Source organism: Dipodomys spectabilis, unplaced genomic scaffold (assembly GCF_019054845.1).
Source record: "Dipodomys spectabilis isolate Male_0828 unplaced genomic scaffold, ASM1905484v1 ptg000404l, whole genome shotgun sequence".
NCBI lineage: Eukaryota > Metazoa > Chordata > Mammalia > Rodentia > Heteromyidae > Dipodomys > Dipodomys spectabilis.
The window spans coordinates 517,525-528,384 of record NW_024871081.1 but is presented as its reverse complement, the minus strand read 5'-3'; the positions used below and the strand labels follow the sequence as shown (position 1 = coordinate 528,384).

The 10,860-nt window shown below is 33.3% G+C and overlaps 1 pseudogene; it reads right to left on the bottom strand.

Annotated features, from left to right (window-relative positions):
- Positions 1-9,242: 9,242 nt before the first annotated feature.
- LOC122096933 lies at positions 9,243-9,342 on the bottom strand (annotated as a pseudogene).
- Positions 9,343-10,860: the final 1,518 nt, after the last annotated feature.

Genomic DNA, 10,860 nt, shown 5'->3' with positions numbered 1-10,860 from the left:
ATGTCCCTCCCCCACAGTATAACCCCTGCTTTCACTGTATTTGATGTCGGTATAATTTGTGGAGGGGAAGGGGAAAAACGAGTCGTTTAAATAAGGATACAGGTGGACCCGTTGCAGCAATGAGAAGTACAAGTTGTCAAGTCGAAAACGAACTTTACAACTTTGGTGTGGGGGGAAGGTTTGGGTGGGGGGCGGGGGGAGGCTGGGAAGGGATGTGAAGGGTAAAAACAGGAGGATGCTACAATGCTTGATAGGAAATGTACTCATTATCTTGCCCATGTAATTGTAACCCCTCTGTACAGTATGTTCACAATAATAAAAATAAAATAAAATAAATAAAAAAACAAATGCTGTAAATTTTAGAACAGACATTAAAATAGATACAAAATTAAGTTACAGGAATTTGTCCTCCATATATCCTTTATAGTGTGTCTTTTCAAAATTTGTTTTGGGGATTATTTCCAGATTCTCACAAATACTATTCAAGTGCACTGTCAATGAACTACATTCCCTGTCCAAGTAAGTTTTTTACTTCTCATTACTAATACATAGAAGAACAATGGCTGGATCATATACAATTCTCTTTGACCTTTAGAAGACTTGAAAACTTGCTTGCAATATTGATTGCAGTATTATACAATTCATTCTGCTATCTAGAGTATATCAATTTCTCCGCAAATGCATTACTATTTTTTCTGTCATCTTTTTATATTATGGTCATAGAAATGAGTTTTATTTTTATTTTTTCTTAGATACTAAAGAGGAGTTTAATTCATTTGCTCTTCTTATTGACCATTAATTTACATATGTTCTTTAAAGAAATAACCTGTTTAGGAAAAAATGTATATGTAATTAGAAGATATAAAAGTAGTTAAGACTCAAGATCAATGTCGAATTAACATTGTAGCATTAACAAATATGTGCCCTCTATCCGTTGGATATGTTTTCACTTTTTTCATAGAATTATGAAAGGTCATCAGTTGATATTAACCCATTTATTCTTGCTTTTCTGTAGCCACTAATGTTTTCCATTTCAAATGTTTAGAAACCTTTACTGACCAATGCCATGAATTTTTACATTTACATATTATCAGTTTTATATCTCACATTTAGTTTGATAATCATTTTTTATTTTAAATTTTTGTATAATGTTTAAGGTAGTAGTCCAAGATCATTCTTTAAATCTAGAGAAGCAATAGTGCCAATACACCTATTTAAAATTCTATTTTTATTTGATAAAGTTCATGGCATCCTTTTAAAAATCTTTTGACCATAAAACTAAGAATTTATTTTTAATAAATCTGTTACATTCTTCTGGGTGTCTGTTCTTATAGTAGAGCTATTTTGTCCTCACTACTAAACATGGTAATAAGATTCAAATCTAGTATGAGGTCTCAAGCTACACCATTTTACAAGATTGTTCTGAATGATCTGTATTCCTTGAACTTACATGTGAGTTTATTGAGCAGGTGGACCAATATCCAATAACACAGTTATCTAGATGTTTGGTAGTCACTCATATCTTGCACCTTGTGAAAACACAAGGCCCCAGAGATTATATATAGAAAAATGTCTTTAGAGAATGCTTGAAGCCACTAAAATTAATTTAGGAATGAGTGAAAATTTAGATAACACTACAGCATAATATACCTGAATGATAACGACTTGAGAGCTGTACTACAGAGAAGAGTGAGAGGGAACAGAATGATGGACCATATAGGAGCTGTATGCCATTAGTATTTTGTTTCAAAAGACAGAAAGACGACAGAGAAGAGAAGCAGGAAAATAATCAACTGTCCTGAAACAAGTTTCTTTTTAATCCACCTAATAGTGTGGGCTGAGAGTCAGAGAAGATTGGAAAAATAAAATAGAAAATAAAGCATTGTATAGACCTCTTACAATGTAAAGAAATTGTAATAGGAATATGATAATTATTTTCCAAAGAAATAAGAGAAAGAATAAGTAAGTCTAATGGCAAAATGAAGAGAGAAAAGAAGCAAAGTAAAACCTTTATCAATAACAAACACAAGGGTTTGAAAGTGGAAAGGCAGGAGAAATATTCTAAATAACAATAAAATTTGCTAACGTGGATAGTATATGGATCACATTTTATCATATATAATTTTGAAAAGTCACTAGTAATGAAAATTTAAAAGTCATAATTTAAAACACTACATTACGACTAGACAGTATAGTGCAGTGGAAAAACCTTGGCCTAGCATATGTGAAACCATGGATCTGACCCCCCCCAACATTACAAAGTACACACAAAGCACACACACGTACACACACACACAACCACACACACACACACACACACACACACACACACACACACCACGTACACACATTTAGAATATTGATATTATTATATTAAACCGAGGAATTTATCACAAATACTAAAAGAAGGTTAATATATGAAATAATAATATTGCTCATACTATTTAAAAGTTTAGGAGAAATAAAAGACAATACACTTGGACTCTTATAGAATAAGTAAATTGAAAATTAAGAAATAGAACACATGAGAACCTTTGCAAACATGTTTTAAGTAATAAACATTTTGAAACATGTATCGTTTTATTTTGACAAAAGATTGAGGTTACTGGTGTTTTAACTCAAGATTTAGAATATGATATCCAGGTGCGTGCTCCATATCTTGCTATTGATGGCTATATCTCTAATCATTTCACTATGGATATTTTTAGAATAAGGTCTTATAGTTTCCCAGGCTCTCCTGAATTACAAACCTATTTGCAGTTCCTCCTATAGCTAGAAAATGAAGCCACAAATCACCATGCCCAGCTCAAACTTTTTTAATTCAAGTACAAGAAAGTAAATTTTCAAAAAGTGACCAGATAATGAAGCCTTTCTTAATAAAGTATGTGTTTCTTGAAAATACAGTTAGTATTTGTTACCAGGAAAAATATGTTTATAACTATAAGAAAATAAATTTATTTAAATTCACCAACCATATAAAATTAAGAAAATAATTTTATCTATTCACATGTTAAATATTTTAAAAGCAAAATATATGTGTCTGATTAATTTACATGTGTGAAAATCATGCAATTAAATTAACTAATCCTACAGCTCTGAAAAAAGAATTACCCTAATGAAACAAAAGAAAATAAGTAATTAAGTTCAAAATTTGAAATTTAGAAAATAAAATGAAGTGTACTCTTTAGGTGACAAGTAAATGTAAACCTTCTGTATATCAATTTTATAATAAAAATGCATGAACAAAGAAAGAAAAAGTGCCCATTGATCAATAGCAATTGCAAAAGCATCAGTAGTTGTATGAGTGTACAAAAAAATCAATGGAGGGGATAACAATGTTCCTTCCATAAGGAATGTACTCATTATCTTACTTATGAAAATGTAACCCCTAAGTAAATTACCTTTACAATAAAATTAAATTGAAATTAAAAATAAACCAAAGAATATACCAATTAAGAATTCTTAGATGGAATGCTCTTCCTCCATCAGAAAAAATGACATTGCCCCATTTTTTAGGAAATGGAAACACTTGAAAAAATTATACTGACTTAATTAAGCCAGGCCCAAAGAAACATAGGTTCCATGGTTTCCCTTATTTGCAATAACTAGTATTTGTCTGAGTCAATTAGGAAAGGTCAGATAAGTTCATGTTAGGTGAAATGAACCTCAAGATAAGTATTCAAATTTTTTTTCTTTCATGCGATTATTTCCAACATATTTATGACATTATTTCTTTGTTGTTTTATATGTCCCTCCCCCACGGTATAACCCCTGCTTTCACTGTATTTGCTGTTGGTATAATTTTTGGAGGGGAAGGGAAAAAACAAATAATTTAAATAGGGATACAGGTGGGCCCATTGCAACAATGAGATGTACAAGAGGTTATGTCGAAAAACAAACTTTACAACTTTGGCTGTGGAGGGGCGGAGGATTGGGTTGGGGGGGAGAAGGGGGGATGGGGACGGATGGGAAGTGGAAACAAAGGAGGAGGCAACAATGCTTGATAAGAAATGTACTCATTGTCTTGCCCATGTAATTGTAACCCCTCTGAACAATATTTTAACAATAACAAAAATTCTTAGAACCCATTGGTTAAAAACTTAGTAAAGAACTGCCCCAAGTACACAAGGAATATATTTTGATGATACAATTTAAATACTTAAACTTCAACAGAGAAGCAAAAAGTTAAAAAACTGTTACACAGTAAAGTAATAAATCAGTATATATTACTATAATAATCATTAGACGAATTTTTAGTGGTAGTCAAATATGTAAGAAATGAGGCAATTTGCCATTCGTTTGCACTTAAGAAGTGAGGAAGAATTTTCTAGGTCCTTTTAAATATATCATAAGTTTAACGAAGAAACTATTCTGCCATATCATATGATAATCAGATAAAGATTATATTAGAGCAAAGAACAGATTCTACTATGTTTTTGGATGTTAAGGTATATACTTATTTTGGTGGGGATTTCAACTTGGTGTATTGTTCTTGCTAGGCAGCCATCATATCAGTTGTTAATTTTAGGGTAGGGGTTCCCTTTCCACAAGAACATGCACCTGATCTGTCCTTTTAGCCTTCCCATCATCAAAGGCATCAGAGTTGCACTATCTACCATGGCTGGCCTTGATCCTGCAGTCCTTCCAATTTTAGTCTCTAAATAGTGCAAGATGGTGGAAATGATTCAATGCACCCAGTTATAGATTAAGGAAGTCCACTAAAATGTGGCCTGGGTTCTGTTCTCAAGCCTCCTAAGTAGTTAAGAGTACAGTTGGGAGCGCTGGTGCCAAGCAGTAAATATTTTTAAACAATTAGACATATATGACTTAGACTTGTGATTACCTCAGGAAAAGTATAAAACAGCAGTGAAGCATAGAGTACAGGCAGCATTTTAACAAGCTACTCAGAGACTGAATAGCTACTCGCGAGGCTGAGATCTGAAGACCACTGTTCAAAGCCAGTCCAATCATGACAATTCATGTGATTATCTCCAAAAAACCGTAAGTGGAGTAGTGGCTTAAGTGGTAGACCACTCTCCTTGACCAGAAGCTTTGGGATAGTGCCTAGGCACTTTCAAGCCTCAGCAATGAATAATGCATGCATGAGCAATGCACATGTGTGTGTGTGTACACGCACATGTGTGCATGCACACACACACAGAAATGATTATTTAAATGCAGAGTTTATTTTTTTACCGTGCTGTACTTTATTTCCCTGTATTAGTTCATCAATCAACAAAGTCAGCTAAGCACCTATTTACATACAACTCATCATGTTTCTCTAAAGTCTACTCTCTTTTTGGAAGCCTGCTTTTATTTGACATAAAAGTAAATTATTCAGGAGGTCAAGTAATCTCCCTCAACTCTGTAGTGTTACCTGATTTTTTAGGCTCTCCCTAGCAATATGATTCTGTGAAATCCTGCATCTAGCAGCGTATTTCATTCACGGGAAGGGAAGCCTCTGTCAAACAATTAGTAATAGGTTTTTCTCCTCCTGGCAAGCATCTGAGTTTTATTATATTTGTATAATTCATGATAAGTCTGTGAATGCCAAAGACTGCTGTGAAAATAAAAAGACCCTTCTCAGTGATAAGCATTTGTGTACCATTCCTAGATATGAAGATGTTTAAATATTACTGAAATTGGTTTGGAATAAATAAAGTTCAGCTTGACTATCTTGAGAAAGAAGAATTGGTTTCTCAGCACTTTAGGTAAGAACTTGAGTGAAAGAAACCAAAGGAAAAATGAGGAACCACTGAATACATATATTCAAATGAAACAAACGAACCCAAAGAAAACACAAATTAATTCAGTACTCAAGAACCTGCAGGAAATGCAAAGATTTATTTAAAAAATCAGCTATGGTAAGCTTATGAAAAACCTGACTATATGGGAGTCTAATGTTGTGAGGATAGTGGTTAAAGCCCAGACTGGACATAAAGATCTGTACACAATGCCAGACACTTGTTAATCTAAATTCCAGGAAGAATAACATCAAGTGGACTGAGCCCATGATCATACACAAGTAGGAAGCCAGATTCTATCTGAAAATTAATCCGGATAATTTAGGGCTGGGGGCATGACAAACTGGTAAGAACACCCATTTAGGAGACACAAGACACTAAATTCAAACTTTAATATTATGGATGTTAAAGAAAAAAGCTATGACTTCAAAGAATTGGAATAATTGTAAGATTTGAGTATTTGTGTGGAGAAAAATCCATTAGAGAGATAGAGTGAACCCATGTTTCAATGCTTTCTACTAAAATGATAATGTTATGTGGTACTCCAGACATAACAGAGTTACCTTGTAAAAATAACTGAGCATGATGAAAATACTCTATTTACACAGGTATTATTTAAATAGATTTTTTCGGTAGATTGTAGTTTTTGAAATAAGAGCCTGGGTGATATCCCTGAGCATTTTCTCCACATGTGACCACTTAATTTATTTTTAATTGATTAATTAATTAATTAGTTTGATGCTAATACTAGAGCTTGAAGTCAGGGCCTGGCTCTGTCTCAGAATTTGTCATTTTTTTGTTTTAGTTTTCTCAAGGCTAGCATTTCACTGCTTGTACCATAGCTCCATTTCTAGCTCCATAGCTCCATTTCTAGCTTTTGCTGGTTACTTTCAAATCAAGATCTAATGGACTTTTTTTTCTTGGTCTGGTTTCAAACCACAATTCTCAGATTTCTTCTTTCTGATTAGCTAGGATTAAAGCCATGATCCACCAGTGTGGCTTCTACTTTTTCCTCTATTCTTATTTAATGCACATATTTAGATAATAATGTAAAACTGAGAGTATAGAAGAAAGATGTACAGTCATGATATTGTCCTGTCACAAATTCAAGTTAGTAAAGTAAATTTCTTCCTAAGACCATACAAAAAAATAGCATAATATAGTGTAAGAGAACTCAGTATTGAACAGACGAGCTTTAAGAGCTTTCTAATAGATCCATTATTTATTGTTACTCAACATTAGGAAAAATGTATAATGCAGTAAGTAAAATGGAAGTCCTTTGGAAGACTACTTAAATTCCTTGTTTTTTTAAAGACACTTGTTTTCATCTAAAAAAAATAGGCCTGTCTATTGTCTTCGTGTGATTTTGATGATTGAATATGCTTAATGAAAAGTCAACCTGTATTAGTAGTCCTTTGTTATCAATTCTGACTTTTTCTTTTTGGAGAATATAATGATCAAAGCAATAGTTCAGAATCAGCAAGCAAGAGGTCAGAATCATGCTTCCAGTGCAAGTGGGTCACCAGTAAGTAATCCTCAATACCAGTTTCCACAAAGTTTTCTCACAGATACAATCAGCCTGCCTTTTCTAGCTGCTTTCCTAGCCTGTACCTATTCCTTCATTGTACAGGAAAAGTGTGATTCAACTGATTTCAGTCAGATCTGTTACTAGTGCTATCAAGGATTTAGATTCTTATGCAGGCTATTAAAAAGGTATTTACTAATTTCAAGTAAATACATAAATTCTATTTCCATCTTTTTTTAAAAAAAAATTTCTGCTTGTTCTATAAATTGGTCAGAGGCATGGATTTTGTGGATAGCTCATCTCTGTCTTTCATGGCTCTCATAGATAATATGATTGCTCCATAATTATCCTAATTTATATTGTTTTATATTTTGGGTTGCATCATTTCACTTTCTGCACTACCATTTCCCAAATCATTTATATAGGAGGCATTATTTCACATTTTCTCATTCCTAGAATAAGTTGCACATGAGGACACCACTGGTCCTCATTTTCAGTCTGTACCTTTGAATATGGAGGAACATCTTTCCTCTGCTCTCCATTTATTCCCTAATCTCCAGTTAGAATAATTTCGAATAGTAAAAATGGAAAAAGAAAATAAATCATGGTGAAAAAACATACGCAGAGAATTCACCAGATATTTCTGACCAGTTCAACCAACATGAACTATTAGGGAAATACATGGACACCTCATTTCCACTGGCACTCAATGTATCTGGTTAGGCAATTCTAATGAAGATGAGGAACAAGATGAAAATGTGAGGGATGATAAAAATTGCAAGAAAAAAAATGGAGAAGGATCCAAGCAAATTTCTTCTTTGGGCTGCTGAAAATAACCAGCTTACTACAGTGCAGAGAATACTTTCCAAAAAGGCTACTCATGTGAATACTAGGGATGACGATGAGTATACGCCTCTTCATCGGGAAGCCTACAGTGGACACTTAGACATTGTCCGTGAGTTGGTGGCTCAAGGGGCACATGCAATAACTGTAGATGGCTGGACACCCCTGCACAGTGCATATACGTGTAATAATACCAGAGTGGCTTCTTTCTTCTTCATGATGCAGATACCAATGCCCAAACTAAACGCTTTTTGACCCCCTTGCATCTTGCTGCTGGTAATTGAGATAGCAAAAATACACTGGAACTGTTGAACCAATATGTCAAACCAGGTCTGAAGAACCACTTGGAAGAAACTGCATTTGATATTACCAAAAGGATAAGTATGTATCACTACCTCTTTGAAGTTGTGGAAGGCTGTACAAATTGTTCTCCTAAATCCTAATGATTCGGTTAATTTTCTTAAATTTCAAAAATGTCATTAATTCCTTTTTGTCAATACAACATATTTTCACAATACAAATAACAACATCTTATAGTAACAATTCATGGATTCTGTGGAGTTCTTCAAAGTAAATTGTCTGCTTTTGATGTCAAAATGTATTCAAGAGTTTTTGTATACATCTATAATGATTTATGCAGAGTTTGTGATTTTGTTGATCGGAAATAATTTTAACTTATCTGTTGAAATGAGTAGTATAGAAACTAAAGATATTTCCGGTGTTTGTCTGAAAAATTATATTTTAAAATATTCTATATTCTATGTTTGTATAGTGTCCATAATCTATTTTATTCTCTCCTAGATATAATACATTAAATTCTACATTGTTTTATAACATATAGGTTCATTAATGTGTCCTTTCAGATTGCATTCCATACAGAAACAGTTTAAGATTCCTTTTTTTCCCCCTAGGTCCTTTTAGTATTATATTTCTTTGGGATAAAACAACAATGTTGTCTAATTTCAAAAGTTGTGTAAAGGTTATGCTATGTAAAGGCTTTTCTAAGGTGAAAATTTAATACACTGATGTCAAAGTAACTTTTAATTATATGAATTAGGTGTGTTGTTACACTTGTAATTTTGTAATCAACTTTTTAATAGCTGTTTTTCATTTCTTGCATCTGAAGAATGAAAAATTTTGAATAATTCACAAATTTTCATATCATCCTTGTACAAGTGCCATGTTAATCTCTGTATTGTTGTAATTTTGGTATACAAGCTGCTGAAGAATGTAGTATCCTGTAAATTTTAGTAGCTAATGATGAAATATTTATACAGGCTTATATGCTTAGGTGCCTATTTGTAACAAGGAAACCTTATTGTTCCTAAAAATGCTATTAATCTTATTTCCCTAAAATTCTGTGAATAGTTGAAAAAAATATGTTGTTCAGTTGATTGCTCACATTGGCAATTTTTTTGTCAATGACTATTTTAAGTCTTTTTCACTTAGAATTTGATCAAACTTTCAAGTATTAATAGCTAAGTCCAAAGGAGACGGCTTTTTCAAGTACTTATTTATCCAACTGTGTTAGATCTGTGGAGCCAATGGATTGTAAGCCTTGTTTAAGAGCTACTTCTAAACATATGGAGCTGAGATTTTCCCAAATGAGGTCTTACTGGCACAAATGCCTACCTGACCCTTTACCCTTCTTCCATGTAGGAATAGACCAACCAGAATATCTTACTCTGACAGCATAGATTGTATTAGTGGAACAAATCTAATCTTAGTTACAAGGGATCATTAGAGAGATGAACAGTTCAGCCAGAACTGTTCATACTAGAAGGCATTTTATCAAAATATGATTGTTTATGATACCTACCATTTCAAATGTAGCTAAAACCAAGAAAGTGAAAAATTGTTCATATTCATGATTACCTAATGTCTTGGCCTGTCTACCTTCCAAAAAGGCAGGAACTTACACTACTGCCATTTTATCACCAAATATTTTCATAGTTGCAAGAGAAGTCCATATATTTCTCTTCATTATTAGGCCTTAAATTGGTAATGTTTTTTATTATTTTTATTTTTATTATTATTTTTATTGTGAACAAAATGTACAGAGGGGTAACATTACATGGGCAAGATAATGAGTACATTTTTTATCAAGTATTGCAACCTCCTCCTTTGTTACCCTTCACATCCCTTCCCAGCCTCCCCCGGACCCCCACCCAATCCTCCTCCCAACCAAAGTTATAAAGTTCGTTTTCGACATGACAACTTGTACTTCTCATTGTTGCAACAGGTCCACCTGTATCCTTAAACGACTTGTTTTTCCCCTTCTCCTTCACAAATTATACCGACATCAAATAAAGTGAAAGCAGGGGTTATAATGTGGGGGAGGGACATACAAAGCAACAAAAAGATAATCTTATAAGTGCGTTAGAAACAAATGCATGAAAGAAAAAAAACATTTAAATACATATCTAAGGATTCATTTTCCTAACATCACATTATCTGATCTTTTCTGCTTGACTCATACATATACTAGATATTGCAAATAAGAGAAACCATGGGACCTAGGTTTCTTTGGGCCTGGCTTACTTCACTTAATATAATTTTTTCCAAGTCTTTCCATTTCCTAACAAATGGGGTAATGCCATTCTTTCTGATGGAGGCATAGAATTCCATTGTGTATATATACCACATTTTCTTGATCCATTCATGTACTGAGGGGCATCTGGATTGGTTCCATATCTTAGCTATGGTAAATAATTCTGCAATAAACATAGGTGTGCTGATAGCTATAGT